Here is a 16,798-nt window from a genome sequence, read left to right on the forward strand (position 1 = left end):
AGAAGGGCACTAAATAATAATGAAAGGATCAGTTTTCCAAGAATATATAACAATTGAATATATAACAATTGAATAAAGCTGATAATTTATCCAGATTTTTTCCCCAAGGGATTTTGAAACAATTATTTGACTGTATAGCTTGTGCAAAATACACTCTAATGACAAAGAGCACTGTAATAAAATGATCTTAAACTGTTTTCCATAATCATATTGTTAGTAATAATACAGTATCGTAATTTTGAAACAATTACACACACACACAACTATAAAGAATACTGTCTTATCAGGACTCATAGCCAAGTGTAAGAGACAGACATAAAAGCTAATAATCATGGCAACATGATAAATAATATAATAGAGATATGAACAAGATTCGAGGATAATAGCCAGGAGGAAATACTGAACTTTTTGTGATAAGGCCAGGCAGAGCTTCCCAGAAGAAGTAACAATTGCACTATATATGAAATTCTAGTACAAAGTGAGAACAGCAATCTAGGCCAAGATAATTTACGAAGACAAAGGCATGACTTGGTTGGAAAGCTACAAAAATGCTTTGACAGGAATGGGGAACACTGTATGCCAAGAAAAGAAGGCTAGAAATATGGAGAAGTGAGCCACAAAAGTAGGCAAAAGGGCCTTGTGTGCCAATGTAAAGAGCTTAGACTTGAACCTGTAAATGATGATACACCGTGGACAATTAATATCAGGTAAGGGACATAATCAGATTTGCCTTAGAGAAAGATTACTAAACAGTGGTATAGAGGCTGGAGGGTATTTTAAAAGAGAGGGAGACTAGAGGCACAGAGTCCACCATTTTAAAAGCTTACCAAATGCTCTAAATACCATTTCCCACTGAAAGGAACCAGGACTCCTTGGAGAAATAGCTGATTCCACGTCTAAGACAAAAAAAAAAAAAAAAAAAAAGTAAAAGATGAACCTGGATCATCTTGTCATGCCACAGAGCGAGGAAGCCATCAAAAGCCACAAGGGTCATGTCAAAAGGCTTGGGGACCAATTGAAAGATAGGATAATTTTAGTGTAAAAAGAATAATGTAATGAATTGAAGCATCTCAAATTTGTTAAATTCTTTGAGATCATAATACTACTACAACAAAATATCCAATAAGGGCCACCTTTGGAAGAATTTAGGAAACAAAATTATTATTCTAAAAACTGGTAAGTAAAGGGGGAAAGTCAAATATTTATCCTGCCTTTGTTATATGAACTCTGTCTCAAGGCAACAAAATACTGGATTGAAATAATTTTATAGAGAATTCCAGGTATACATGCAGAAGAGATGATAAAATCAAATATTACCATTTTGCAGACCCTAAGAAAAAATAATGGATCTAAGTAATAGTCATCAATGGCTGTTAAAACCACTAGGTGAACAACTGATGAGGAACTTTATAAAAATGGATCAGGTTGGTAACACCTGAAGCCACTGATCTTCTTAACACAGACATTATATGAATCCCAATGTTAGGTAACAGAAAGTACACACCACCACCCATGTGCTACTCTTGCCAAAACCTTGAATCTGAACCTGATCAAGTCTCTAGACCCAATTACCAATTTACAGACACTACAGGGGGCAGAGGAGCATGTAAAACAACCCAGCAGTGATGCAATTAGCAGACTGCAGAATGTTGGGCACGCAATAGGACAAATGACCTGATTTTGTCACTAAATAGAAGGAATAAAATAAGTACAGGAAACCTCCATATTTAAAGAGACCTAAGAGATATAGCAAACAAATGCATTGCATGGATTTGGTTTGGATCTTAATTCAAACAAACCAACTTAAATTATCAGATAGGCAAATTTTGACAATAAATAGTTGATGGTTATGGAATTATTATTGATGTTTTAGGAGTGATAATGGTTGTGGTTTTTAAAAAAATCCTTGTATTTTGGGCTGGGCGCGGTGGCTCAAGCCTGTAATCCCAGCAGTTTGGGAGGCCGAGATGGGCGGATCACGAGGTCAGGAGATTGAGACCATCCTGGCTAACACAGTGAAACCTCGTCTCTACTAAAATACAAAAAACTAGCCAGGCAAGGTGGCGGGCGCCTGTAGTCCCAGCTACTCGGGAGGCTGAGGCAGGAGAATGGCGTGAACCTGGGAGGCAGAGCTTGCAGTGAGCTGAGATCCGGCCACTGTACTCCATCCCGGGCGACAGAGCCAGACTCCGTCTCAAAAAAAAAAAAAAAAAAAAAAAAAAAAAAAAAAAATTCCTTGTATTTTATAGATACATGCTGGGAGTGTTTATGGATGAAGTATATGATGTCTGGATTTGTGTTGAAATAAACCTGTTAGAGGTGAAGGGCTGGGGAGGGTAATAGGGTAGATTTACTGATGAATCGACATTGATCCCATGTTGATAATAATTGCCTTATGGTTACTTTCTTATGAGGGTTCTCTGCATTACTCTTATTTTATATTTATTTGAATTGTTTTATAATAAAACTTTCTTGAAGCACATATTGCTGGGCCCACTGCAGACCTTCTTAATCAGAATCTCAGGGGATAAGACTCACTAGTGTGTTTCGATATAAAGCTCTCCAGCTGATTCTGCAACACACTAAATTTAAGAAACAGTGTTCTATGGATAGCAATCCCCTCCCATTTATATCTCCAGTTCTAACCTTTCCACTAAACCCTAAACTTATATATCAAAATGCCAATTTGACATCTGCAGTGGATACCCAAGAGGCATCTCAAACCATACATGGCTGAGAAGAGGTATTGGTTTTGCCCCAAACCTGTTTGACCCCAGACTTCTCCATCTTAGTAAATAGGACCACAATTTACCCTGTTGTTAGAGTTAAAAACACAAGAGTTTCTGCATTCTTCTCTTATTCTCATTCCCTACCTCCATCCATCAGCAAGCCTTGTTTTACTTCCAACGTATACCACGAATCTGTCCGTTTCTCCTATCTCCATACCTACCGTCTTTTAAGAAGTCACCATACAATTTGCCTGGACCCCAGCCCCAACACTAACCCCTACTCCTATCCCTACTCTTACCCTAACCCTATTACTGCTGCAACAAGGCTGCATCACAAACCACCCAAGGACACAGTGGTTTACAATAACAAGCATATATCACAGGTCTGCTGGTTGGCTAGGCAGTCCTCTTTCAGGCTACAGTCATAGTGCATTGTGGAAATAAAGGTTCATGTAGGTTGGGCAACCTGGAGGCCTGGCTTCTGGTGGCTCTGGGGATGAGCTCAGATCTGAAGCACATGCTATAGTCCCAAGGGTTTCTTCCAGAAAGTCTGGCTTAAGCTGAAATGGGTGCTGAGAGTAGCCAGCTAGGGTTCTTCCATAGACTTACTCTTTAAGGCGATTCACAGTGGTGAAGCCATCACCAGGGAGATGTTCCTCACTAGCACCTCTATAGCTCCCCTTATGTCTGCAGATTGCCTAGGTTCAAATCTTGACCCTGTTGTTACTTGTGTGACCTTAAGTAAGTTACCTAACCTCTTTGTGCCTCATGGAAGTGGGTATAATAAAAATACCTATCTCATGGGATTTTTGTGACAAGCCTTAGAACTGTGCCTGGTTCTTAGTAAATGCTTAATAAGCATTAGCTATTATTAGTAATGGTCTTACCATCTTAAAGGAAAAGACATTAATATATCAAAACCATACTTATAGACCTATCTTCCCCCTTTAAGATGGTAAGACTATTACCAACAACTTTCAGTGGCTTATAACAACAAACATTTATTTCTTGCTTGCAGTTCTGGGGTCCCTGGGAAAAGAGAAACTCTTCAAACTGCGCGGCAGGTTCTGGTTGGCTCCATGTGTCTCTCATTCTGGGACCAGTGACTACTTGGAGTTTGCTCAAGGCAAGTCAGGAGTCCAAGAGTACTAGCCAAACCACCCCCAGGACATGTAAGGCCTCTGGTTTGATTTAACATATGTTGTCTGCTCACATTCTGTTGGCGAAAGCAAGCCAGTAGCCAAACCCCAAATCAGTGGGAAGGGAAGCCAGAGCAGGGCAGAGAGGGAAGAGAGAATTATGAATAAGTAATACCATCTACCACATCAGACAAGTAAATAATTACAATGAAGTGAGTGCTGGGTTTGGAAAGTACAGGGATTTTGAGATTACAGCAGTGGAGGCAGAGCACACCCCATCATCTAAAAGGGATCCAGCCTGCACCTTCCTCTTTCATGCTGCTCATTCATCCATTCCAGGGGATTCAGCAGCTCCCCAGGTCTACACAAGCAGTGCCGACTCCACACCTTTGTGAGTCTGCCTGCCTGTCATTGCTACTGGGCTACTGGGAATTTTTAAGGGCCCTTCAAATCCTTCTCTCTTGCTGCCAAGTCTTCCCTCCTCATGTCACATCCTGGTACCAATAGCTACTCATTGCCCAAGTCAGAAACCTGGGCATCCCTTCTCCCTCCCCATCCCTGGCCACAATTAATCAACATCAAGCGTGGGAATACAGCTCCCTTGGTATCTCCTGAACCCTGCCCCCACTGCTATGTACCTGTGTCAGGTCATCCCAATCCCTCCCTCCCAATGACCACCCCCTCCTGTAACCAACCCTCATCTGGCCGCCACACATTTTGAGATCTCTTCACATTTTGTGATCTCTTCAAAATGTAGATTTAGTCCTATATGCACCAAACCCATTCAGGATACATTTCTTGGCATGGCCCCAGCTTACCTCCTCATGACATGGCCTGTTAATCCTCTCTTCTTCTCTTGGGTTCCGTGTGCAGCCAGGCTAGGCTCCAGTCCCAAACACACTCCTCTTTGCCCATGCCTCTGTCTGTAACACCCTCAACCCCCTTCTCTGGTTAGTTCAGCTACTGGCTGGGCCACCACTTCCTCCAGGAGGGCTGCCTTGACACCAGCCTCTGAGGATCAGTCACATGGCCCTCTCTTTGCTCTCACAGCACCCACACTTTCCCCATCACCCCCTTCCTGCCCCTGTGCTATGTTCTATTGAGATTTCAAGCCTCTGCAGGATAGGAATCGGATAATTCATTACCATGTCCACAGTGTCTGTCAAGGGCAAGAGAGCCACACTGAACCCCAGTTGTTCTCCTAAAAGTGGAGACAATAATATGTTTTAGTTGTGTTGTGAGGATGAAATGAACTAATGCATGGAAGATGCCTGTCCCCATGGAAACACATAATGAATATATTAATAGTAAATGGTAGCTCTTACTATTTATGATGTTGACAGCATTAAATCTAAGCAAACATTTTACTGAAGTATGAAATACGTTCCGAAAAATGCGCAAACTCACAAGTGTCACTGTCAGTGAACTGTCACAAATGAACACACCCTTGTGACTAGCCCCTGGATACCATTATTTTTAAGCTCAAATGTCAGCTTCTCAGAGAGGCCCTGCCTGACTTCCTCTCCCACCTCCTAATTCTATGTCGTGTATATTATCTCTTTCCCCTCACTCCCATGTGAACTTCAGGAGAGCAAGATTTTTTTTTTTTTTTTGGTCTATTTTGTTCAGTTCTGTATGCCCCGCTTCCTAGAATAGTTCTGGACACATAGTAGATGCACAATAAAAATTTACCAAGGAACGAATGAGCGATTATTATTTTCATTTCTTTAAGCTCCCAGGCGCTGCAGCATGGTCATGGCCAAGCACTCACATCCTCCCAGGTGAAGCAGCGCTGGGCCTGGACCAGCCGCACCTGGCCCGGCTCTGAGCTGAGCTGGGCTGGGCTAGGTCCTGGCTTCCTGCTGCCCACGGCTCCGGGTTCTTCCCCCTCACTCCTGGCCCGTGAGCCTGGCTCACCTCACCCTACCCACCTTCACTCTGCGTGCAAAAATTAAAATAATAATAATAACAGCAACAATAATAATCTCATCCGTCCTGGAGACCACCAGTGCTCCCGTGGCATCCCTCAAGGACTCTCTCGCGAGGTCCGAAACACTCCTGGCGGTGGCAGCCGCCCACCCTGGGGACGCGCTCCTGGCCGCCAGAAAGCCCCCGGCCAGGCTCCATCTACGCACAGTCAGACCCTCCCGCCGTCTGAAGGAGGCTTTGACTCTTCAGCCTATTCCAGTGGCAGAGAAGCTAAGGCTGCAAGAGACGAACGCGGACAGTCAGATCTGACTTCGAATTCCGCGGTCATTGCTGCCAGGCATACCACGAGGATGCGCGGTGACCACCACCATGGCCTTCGGCTGCCAAAGGTTTCCATCAACCTCTTTCCCATCACCAGCATCGCAGCGGGAAAGAATGTGCCTGGCGCCGTTCTGGGCACTGGGCATGAGGTGGTGAACAAAAGTCCTCCAGAAATAAACCAGGTAATGAGCCCGGCAGCGGCCGGGGCAGGAAGGGACCTTCGCAGAGAGTGATCAAGCACAGCCCCTCCCAGGAGGCGACGCTCAGCTGAGACCAGGGTGACGCAAAGGTGTCGGCCGGTTAGGCACCTGTGCGGAAGGAGGAGTCGGCAGAATGCCAAGTAGAGGGAACAGCAAATGCCCGCCTCCTTGTATAACCACTGCCTCAGTTATCTTCCTCCAAACCTTGAGAGGGGGCAACTTTGCTACATTTCACAGACGAGGAAGCTGAGGCCCAGAGTGTGAAGGAATTTACAGAGCTGGGATTCGAACCCCGCGCTACCGTCAGTCCATCCTGTGCTCTGTCCAGCCGGTACCGCGCGCCGCCCCCTTCTTCCCGCACCGTGACCTTAACTCGGCACGTGCTGGCCCCTCGGGCCCCCCAGCCCCCGTACATTGTCTCACTCAGCTCTGATTGTGGGGAGGGGGACGGACCGGGGGGCAGGGGACGTCTTTCCGAAGGATGGCTGGAAGCAGGGCGCAGCCAGGGGCCGTGGGTTAGAGACCCCCACCCCCCGCACGACGTTAGGGACTCGGCACTTCCCCGCCCCCGCCGCGGCCGGCGGCGCTGCCTCTGTCCATGGTCAAAGCACCCGGGGTAATCCGCCTTTCTCTTCCGCCCGCCGGGCCCCATTCATATTCTAATCACAGCGCGGCCGGCCCGCGAACGGCCACTTTATCGGGGCCCGCAGGAGACGCAGCTTGCTCCCCCTGACTTCCACTTCCAGCACCCCCCCCAGCCCTCGCCCCCCTCTTTCTGCACTTTCAACTCCGCCGAGGAGGGGGTCCCTGGGAAAACCGCGTCCCCACTTGGACGCCGGGGCCTCTCACAAACTTCGAGGCCGACTGAGGGACGGCAGTGGGGTAGCGAGGGCAGGGGGAGGGCGGAGGAACGGAGACAGACAGACTGACAGAGTTACGGGAAGAGGCGCGGGGGAGGGGAGGACGGTACAGAGAGACCGAGGGGATAGAGACAGAGGGGCAGAGTCCTAGGGGGAGACAAAGAGAAGTGGAGGCAGGGTCTGGACAGAGACGCTTGCAGCCAAGGAAGGAGAAATAGAGGGACAGAGACAGACACAGAGGACGAGAGGGACAGAGAGCTAGAGACAGACAACGGGAGACAGGCGGAGAGAGCGAGATGGAAGGAGAGAAACAGGATGAAGGACCCAGGCCCAGAGGAAGACAGAAAGTTCTGGAGGTGGCGAACCAGCCACTCACCTCCTCCCCGCCTAGCGGCCTTCTCACGCTCAGATTGGGGGATGGGATCTTAGGGTTTCGGTTCCCCTTCCCTGCCCTTTCCCCCTCAAGCTCGCTTCACTCCCCCACGCGTGTCTGTGGATCCGCGTGTAAGGGGTCAAGACATACCCCCTCCCGCATTCCCAGGGCCACCACCAGAAATCTAACCCAGGACCAAAATGGGGGGTGGGGGCGCAAGAGAAGGAAGGGAGTGGGGCCCCACTCGTGGTAGAGCAGGCGACTCCCCAGGCTCCAGGAGTTCCCCGCGGCTCCCCCCCTCGCCCCCTTCCCCGCCTGCCTGCGCAACGCGGGGCCCGATGGCGGGGAAGGGCCGGGAGGGGGAGGGGGCCACATCTAAGCCAATTTTGATTTCGCCTATAATGAGTGCCGGGCGAAGGCTGGAGAAGGCCTCTGGAACTTTAAATAAGAAAAACGTTGCTAATGCTATAATAGAAGGGGGAAGTCGGAGGGCTGGGATTGCGTCGCTCTGAGCCCCCCTTTTCGGAGGCGGCTTTTCTTATTCAAAACAGGCCCACAATGGGCTTCACAGTGCGCCTCGCCACGGCCCCATCTGACGAGCGGCCATTCATCAGGCCGGCTGGCCTATCAATGACATTGCTCCCATCGGGGCTCCTATAAAATGATGCTTTTTCCCATGAAACATCCGCAAACATTTTGACGGGTTTGGCTTTGCCCGGCTGGATTACTGAGTGTCCCCTCGCTCGCTCGCTTTTTCTCTCTCCCCCTTCACCGAGCTCGCTCCCTTCTCTCCCTCTCTCTCCTCTTTTCTTCTTTCTCTTTTCTTTCCTCTTCTTTTTCTTTTCTTTTCCTTTCCTTCTTTATCCTTGTGCACCCTCACTCTCTGCGTCTCTCTCTCTCCCCTTCTCCTTCCCTCACTCCCTTCCTCCCTGGGCATCTCTAGCACAGGGGATCCCCAAACATCAGGACTTTTGGGGGGCGCCTGTGCTGTCCATGGGAAGAGCATGCATTGTGGGTTACTGGAGGAACCCGACATGGATTCCACAGGTTAGTGCTACTGGTGGGGGGTTGGGGGGATACATTGGGAGGGAAGGAGAAGGGAGAGGGGGAACTTTAGAAAGAAGTTGGGAAAAGTTCAGACGGGTCAACTTGACAGTGGAACCCCAAGGAATAACGGAGAGCTTGCAGAAGTTTTCAGTTGGAGGCGATGTGTGTAAGTGGATGCGTGGAAGTATGTGTATAAGCGTGTGATTGTGTACGTGTGTGTGTTTGTGCGCGCGCGCGAAGGAGCGCGCTTTCGCTTGCCCTGGACACAAAGTTACGTAAAGATGCGCTGGCTCGCGGCGAGCTCGAGGTGCCACTTGCAGAAACTTTGCCAGCCGACCGCCCCCTCCCGGGCCCAGTCCTCCTGCGGTATGGGGGCCTCGGAATAGCGGTGCGCTCGGGTTCTGGTGGCCAGGGCCGGGAAGCCAAGCGGAACGCTCCGAGGCAGGGGAGGATGACTGCTTCGCACTGCGCCTGGGAGGTGGGGACCGAGGCTCCGGCTGGTAGAGACGCGCAGCTGGAGGGAGTGGTGGCGGCGAACCCGGTGGTCCTGGGGAATCCACAGAAACGGGAGGTGGGAGTCCTGGGCTGTGGGGGCGGGCTTTTAGCTTTTCTGCCAGGAAGGGGCACCCAACGCCGGGCTCCACTCGGGGGTTGTGACCTTGCTGGAGGGAGAGCAGGATGCAGAATAGCTCGCTAAACTCGGCGTTGGGGTCTGCAAACTGCTCTGCAGTTCAAGAGTTGCTGGGCGTCGGGTTTTGGGGGCGCAGCGGTCCTTAACAACGAAAAAGGGATGCCAAGGAATCTTTCACAACGAAAATGCCCGGTATCTCGGTTCTTCCTCCAGTAGTTTTCGCCACCTCCCACTCCTAGCACCTTTGAAGAGCCGTCACACTTCTAGATCTGTTACGCTCCCTAAGTCCCATGCAGGTGGAAGTTCTCTTACGGTTGACCCCCTCCCCCAGGCTCATTCTTGCAACCAGGCTATTCTCATTTTGGCCCCGCTGCAGCCTCAGGGTTTCTTGGGGTGATGAGGTCAGGGAGAAGCAGAAATAGGGCAGCGGACGCAGCCTGGGCCGTGGCGAGGTTTGAGAGAATGCCTGCACGCATACGCTGCTGGGCATTGCAGCGCGGAGCAACAAGTGCCTTCCAGCCCCGGCCGTCCCCTAAGCATGCACGTCCCTTCCTTGAGCAAATAAACAAATGCCGCACGAATGTCTCCCCAACTCCACCCCTAGGCAGGCTGGATATGGAAGTGGGGTGGGGGCTGGGGTCATGGGGCATTGCCCCAGAAGGTCTTTCCTCAGTCCCTGCAGAAATATTTAAGGCCTCTCCAGGTTTCCGCTGCAGCCCTGGTGGCCTGGACACCGGGCTGCTCTTGCCAGAGGGGATATTCGGTGTTTTAGGGTAGTTATCGATCTCTGATTCCTAGAGTCAAGGCCCTCCCTAATTGCCCTCCTCTGGGTGGGTGTGAGCCCCCAGGGAGTGGGGAAAGGCTAAGCCCCGAAGTTCTCCTTCCTATACCGGATGACAAACGAAGGCAAGGAGAAGCGTTGCCTGCCCGCGTGCGCCTCCGGACACGGCGGGCCCCGCTGAGGTCTCTGCTGGCGGTAAAGCGGGAGCCCAGAGAAGGAAAAGCGCCTTTTCCACCATTTTTTCATCTCAAGCACTGCGCCTTCACCACCTCCTGAGAACCCTAACATTAAAAATGCATATCCTTAACAAAATTAAACTCATGTCTGCAGAGTTTGTGGCCAAGTATTTTTGAGCGCCCCACGCAGGGACATACGGTCTGCCTACATCGCAAACCTGCAGAGTGGCCCAGCTGGGGTTTTTAGCTGCCTCCTCCACCTGACCAGGGCCCCTCGGTACTTCTGGGGAGGACTGTGGGGCTGTGGATACGTAGTGTTTTCTGTTCTGGATGCAACTGGTGGTCGTGGGAGCACCGGGGCCTCTTCACCTCAACTGCAAACCCTCCAAAGAGGTTCTGAAACAGAAATCCTTTCCCCATCCACCTCTCCCCCTTTTGTATATCCGAGACATCCCTAGGTCACCACCCTGAACGCAAAATCAAAAGTTTTGGTACACGACAGTGTGAAGAAATGACAAGAGGCGCACCAGGTGACATTTCACTCGGACTTGCAAAACCGACGACCACAAGGGAAGTGCTGCTCGGCGCGGTCCAGTCCAGAAGCCTTCCCTCACCTCCCTTCCAGAGAATTTAATCCAATTAGCTTTTCTTCTGAGTTTCCCTTGTTATGTAAAGGTCCTTTCTCCTTGGCTTGCAGAGACGGGCGCTCCACGGAGCAGTTCGATTCTGCTCCTTTTGTATAAGATCGCGCGCGATCAGAACCAGGATATTGCTGTTATTATTTCATTCCGAAAGGACTGGAACAACCGACTCACAGCAAGTGCTGGGGCGAAGTAGGAAACGTCCAGGATAAGAAAGGCCGGCGAGCCGGGCCACTGTCCCTTGCTCTTAAAAGGAAAATCCCCGCGAAGTGCCTCGGGCCCGGGAGAACAGTTTTGCAGGGGCCAGAGCTCTAGTGGCCTGCTTTGGGGCCACTTCAGCATGACCTGCGGAAACGCGCCCCTTTGTTCCGCACACCGAGCCAGTAATATATTCCTCGGGTTTCCCCAAAATACTCGACAAGTGTGGAGCTAAGACAATGGCCCCGTCGGGGGAAGCTGGGCAGCCGGCGCGCGCCTCCTGGGCCCTAGGCTCTCTCGCGGCCGAGCCCGACAAGGCAAAGCCCCAGCCTGCCGCGCGCTGCGGTGCTCCAGCAGGAGGCAAAGGCGACAGGCGCGCGCAGGGGCAGTCGAAGCACCTTCTGGCCGGTGCGTGGTTTGCAGTAAGCGCAGGCGCGCGTTCGGCTCGGCCCACGCTACAGCCCCATGCCGCGCAGAAGTGGGTGCTGAGCCCCGCGTGGCCTGCCCTCCCCACGCGGGCCACCGGCAGCTGTGTGTTTGTGGCCGCCGGGTCCAATCTGGGCGTCTCTGCCCGGGAGATCGTTGCTCAGTTACTCAAGTTATCCGGAAATTCCAGAACGATGGGGGAAAGTGGGTAGAATTTTAGGCCACCGAGAACTTGTGCAAAGTGGGCCGGGCCGGCTCGGTCGCCTACGCAACAGAAGGATCATTTCTTTTAAAACGGGATGGCGCGTTAGAGAGGGCCATTGCCAAGCTGGAGCTGGAAACTTCTGCCTCCATCCACTTTCCGCTCCCATCTCCAGAACCCAGAGCTGAGGCGGCCAAAGTACTCCTGGAGCCGGATTTGAGTTCCCCCGGTCGCATCGGTAGGAGGGCACGCTAGTCTACAGGCCCCCAGCTCAGCACAAATTCTGTCTAAAATTCTACCACCAAATTAATTGTATGCCTTTGTGGGCCCGGTGTAGGGACATCCAATGGCCTTGGTGCTGTGCCCACGAGGCAAAGTGCGTCCTGGAGAGAACAGAGCCCGAGTCTCCTCCATTCTTGCCCAGGCACAGCCCCGGGGAAGGAGCCACTGTCTGCGGGCTTGGGAGAGCAAGGAGCCGGAGGTCCGAGTCTTGCTCCCACGCCCAAACCAGACAGTCTCGCCCTCCCCAGGCGTGTGCGTGTGTGCGTGTATGTGTGCGCGCGCGCGGGCGAATGGGGCATGTGCGCCCCCAATTCTGCCACCTGCTAAGCGCCGGCGTCTGGATTTGGCAGCGGGGTCAAGTGAGAGCTGCACGGTACCAGGGTTCCGGGTCCCCGAGGCTGCAACCCTTGATGGCGCAGACGCTGCAGGCAGGCTGGGTCTTTGGAGTCCCGGATTCAGCACGCGACTCCGTGCTGCAGCCTGGGACAGCGCGCTTTCCTACCCGGCCTGCAGGTCCCAGAGATTCGGAAAAGTTTGCAGGGGCCGCCCAGCGCCTCGGGCCTGGGATTTCCAAAGCCGCGCCCGCCCTCCTCCCCAGCGCGTCACCATGGAGACTGCTGGAAGTTGGTGGTAGAAAACAGACCTGGCGCAAAGCAAAATATTATGAGTGCAGTTGGGGTGACTTCAGGGGGGCCGGGGGACCGGAGGGCAGGAGCGGGAGCCAGAGGCAGAGGCTGACAACAAAGGGCCCAGTGCGAGGAAGAGAGAGGAGTTTGCACGGGCCCTCCCCGCCGCTGTGTGAGTGCTGGACCATCCTGCTTCCCAGAGGCGCCGAGGTCTAATTTCTCTCCAGCAGCTATACCTTTTCTCAGCCCGCCTTGGAGCCCTTGCTCCCTCCCTTCCTCTCCGGATTCTCTTCCAGCCTCCCCCCTCACCCGTCCCGAGGTTAGGCGCCAGCTGGGCAGTGCGCCCGCCTCCCTAAGAGCCACAGGCTCACCAACGTGAAAGGTTCTGGCTTTTCTTCCCCACGACCCGTGGGTCGCCCAGGGTGAGTTTCTCACCCCCTATCTCAAACCCGATCTGAAAGGGTGATGGGGTTAGAATAAGGCAGGAACCAGAACGAGGAAGAGAAGGGAGTGTCGGCCAGAAAATCTTGGGGTGGGAAGGGTAAAGAGGAGATTTCTAGATATCGCCAATCCCCCCCCCACCCCCCTCCCGCCTTTTTACAGTAAGAAAGGCGCTGGGTCGTGATTCCAACTCAGCCACTTGTAATGTGACTTTAGGTTAATCTTCTAGCCTTTCCAAGATTATTTTTAATTGCCTGTGAAATGAAGGGTTAGACAGCTCACAGGCCGGGATTCTCTGACAAGGTAGACATTTCCCTCTATTCCTTTGACTTTACTGTAGAATCCAGGAAGCAATATATGGGCTGGTTACCACTATCTGAACTATGACTCACTGCACAATTAGTTAATTTCTCCTCGAACTAATAACACACTATTTTTTGTAAGTCATTTAGGATTTTAAGAGTCAAGAACCATGAGCAACTCTTTTAAAAGGTCCAGATGTCCTTTCTCATTGCCCACCTGCAGTGCATTTCTTCATTGTTTGGCCAACTCCCTCCATCCCCAAAGGATTTACTAAAAGACACTAGACTTTATGGGGCTGTATCCAATGCCAATTTAGGGAACACTGAAATGCTTCTAGATGATGAAGCCAGCATCACAGACCCTCACATATGTTAGACAGGAATGCACATTGGTCAATGTGCTAAAATGCAGCCATCAAAGGAAAATCACTCTACCCTCCACTGCTCAAGCTTTTGGGAAGACGTCTCTTCTCACCCCTAGGCACCCCTCCTGATGACAATCTGGGCAAAGGAGCCCTTCTTCTTTCCCTGAGATTCCATTGCCTCATTTGCAAAAGAATGGATTGGATGTAAAAATTGATATGGTCTATTGGGTTGGTGCAAAAGTAATTGCGGGTTTTGCCTTTGTGGCAAAATGTTGTGCCACAGTGGTAAAACCCGCAATTACTTTTGCATCAACCTAATGAAATTCTACCTCTCAATTATATGCCTGTGTCTGTGTTTGTCTTCTCACATCTATGTGAAATCTTCTGGGTACATTGTTTATAAAGTAGTTTTACTGACATTGAGCCTCCCAGGCACTCCATGAGCGTGGCATTACTGTGAAGCATAGGGTTTTTCTTTCATTTCCAACATTTTAAGACTGATTTTTAAGCCAAGTTGGTCTGTTTGCCTCAGCGTCTTTTCCAAAAAGGCTGAGAAGATATAAAATGGTGACATCACAAGCTGGGATGCCAGACACTCAGGTCTCTACTCCACAGGTCCCTGAGAGCCCACCCTATGTTCTGCAGGTCACTTGGGAAACTCTTCAGCTGCTCCTCTGATGACCCTAAGGCTCTGCAGGATGGAGACGGTGGGAGAAACCCCCAATGTTGTTTTTACCTCTTCCACTCTATTTTAGATATTTGCAATTTTATTAAGGTTTAGGGGAGAGAGAATGAACTTGAAGAGTTTATTTGGAGGTATCAGGTAAAAGTGAAATTTTAAAAAAAGAAGAAAACAAAGAGGTTACTTTGGGTTTTATTCAATCTCACTTCCTGACTACCTGCTGGGTGGCAGACCCTGAAGATGAACAAGGTCACAGTCCCTACTGTCAAGGACATTAGAATGCATTTAATAAGAGAAGGTATGGAGACACTGAGAGTGGTGAGCACTACAAGCAACATAAAAGTTGAGTCATTTTGGAGCCTAGAGGAAAGAATGCTCTCTCTTGCTGAGTACCTACCATGTATCAGCTCTGTAACGGCACTTTTTCACACATTAGCCAATGAAGCCCTATCACAACTCTGCATAGTCTCTTTTTAGGATGAAGGAGGGTCTGAAACCTGCCTGAGGTCACAACCAGTACATGGCAGAGCTAGATTGGAGAGCAGACTAGGGAACACTCATGCCTTCTCCCCACCCAGGCCATATCACCTAGACACTGCTGTCATGATAGATCAGGGTTTAGTTATGATACTGGCTTTAGGTGGATTTGAATCCCACTTGGTGAGAAGGGAAACAGGTGGATGAGAGTGGAGAATCAGAATGTTGTCTTCCCTGGGCTCCAGAGAAAACCCCTCTGAAGGAATCCTGTGACTCTGCCTTTGAGGAGGATTTTAAATGGTGGCAGCAATGGGAGGCAGTGTATCACAGCAGTTGAGTAGAGATTTGGGTCACAGACAAATCTTGGCTTTCTTCATTCATGTGTTCATTCATTCATCCAAGAAGACTATGTGTCTCCTATGTGCCCAGCATTCTGCTAGATACTGGGCTTAACAAAAATGTCATCTTTGCTTCTCTAGAGCATAAGTTCCAGACCCACAAATAAGTAAACACAAAAATAGATAATTTCAGTAAGTGGTTAGCAATATGAAGGGGGGAAAAAACCTATCTGGAGTAATAAAGACAGAGCATGGTGATGGGGTTGCTGCCTTCATAGGGTGGCTCTGCCACATAAAGCTGCGAGCATTTGGTCTGGAAGCTTAATGTTGCTGAGCTTCAATTTTCTTATGGGATTGATAAAACCAGCTGATAGAGCTGTAGTGAACATGAAATATGAAAGTGGTAATAGTTAACATACGTTCGATACTTACTATGTCTTCACTTTGCTAAGCATTTTAAGTACATTATCTGTGTAATGCTCACAATCCCATTAAGAAGAAACTGTTATTATTAAGAAGAAACTGTTATTATAGACTATTACAGTTTAAGTAGAAAAACCAACAAGTTAAAGGAAAAATTGAAACTAGAAGCTGACATGTTCAATAAGTTTCTGAGCCCCAGGAAGCTGGGCTGGCAAGCTATACCTCAATTGCTTGGGAAGCTCGATCACTCTTATTGTGTGTTCCTAACTTTCCTGAGGCAGAATGCAAGTAGGAGACCTAGCTTTCCATTTGTATTTTAAAAAGCAAATGTTTTAAAAACACTGTGACAGAGAAAGGATATCCAATGGCCAGGCGCTGTGGTTTATGCCTATCATCCCTGCACTTTGGGAGGTGAGGCAGGAGGATCACTTGAGGGCAAGAGTTGGAGACCAGGCTGGGCAACACAGTGACACTCTATCTCTACAAGAAATTTCAAAAATTAGACGGGCATGGTGGTGCATGCCTATAGTCCCAGCTACTCAGGAGGCTGAGATGGGAGGATCACTTAAGCCCAGGAGTTTAAGGCTGTAGTGAGCTCTGATTACACCACTGCACTTCAGCCTGGGTGAAAGTGAGCCTCTGTCTCAAAAAAAAAAAAAAAAAAAAAAAAAAAAAAAAAAAAAAAAAAGAAAGGAAGGAAAAGAACCAAAAAAAAGAAAAAAAGAAAGCCTATCCAAGAGATGGGTAAGTGGCAGAACCAAGATTCAAGTGGAGGCCCACAGCCCAGCCTGGCTGGCTCTTAGATCCACACTCTTAGTCATGAAGCTGTATTGACTATCTCTTTCTTTTTTTTTTTTTTTTTTTTCATTAGGGAGAGGGTGGCAGTGGGAGGAATGCCCAATAGCACACATAGCATTTTAGCAAAAGACTTGCTATTTTCTCCCTATATAAAAATGTTAAAATCGTCTTTTTTTTTTTTTTTTTTTTTGACAGAGTCTTGCACAGTCACCCAGGCTGGAGTGCAATGGCTCAATCTCGGCTCACTGTAACCTCTGCCTCCCAGGTTCAAGCAATTCTCCTGCCTCAGCCTCCTGAGTAGCTGAGATTACAGGTGCCCGCCACCGCGCTGGCCAATTTTTTGTATTTTTAGTAGACACGGGGTTTCACTATGTTGGCCAGGCTGGTCTCGAACTCCTGACCTTGTGATCC

The 16,798-nt window shown here is 49.8% G+C and overlaps 1 protein-coding gene across 3 annotated transcripts in view; it reads left to right on the plus strand.

Annotated features, from left to right (window-relative positions):
* The first annotated feature begins 8,141 nt into the window (after positions 1-8,141).
* RFX4 (regulatory factor X4) overlaps positions 8,142-16,798 on the plus strand; it is a 184,627-nt gene continuing 175,970 nt past the window's right edge. Inside the window, exon 1 of one of the 3 annotated variants that reach the window (XM_017888249.1) lies at positions 8,142-8,598. The gene's annotated coding sequence lies outside the window, so the exon portion shown is untranslated. Of the gene's footprint in view, positions 8,599-11,735; positions 11,892-16,798 lie in introns of those variants that run through there. The other 2 variants (XM_017888252.1, XM_017888251.1) reach the window with 2 other exon arrangements.

This window comes from Rhinopithecus bieti, unplaced genomic scaffold, assembly GCF_001698545.2.
Source record: "Rhinopithecus bieti isolate Rb0 unplaced genomic scaffold, ASM169854v2 scaffold_17930, whole genome shotgun sequence".
Classification (NCBI taxonomy): domain Eukaryota; kingdom Metazoa; phylum Chordata; class Mammalia; order Primates; family Cercopithecidae; genus Rhinopithecus; species Rhinopithecus bieti.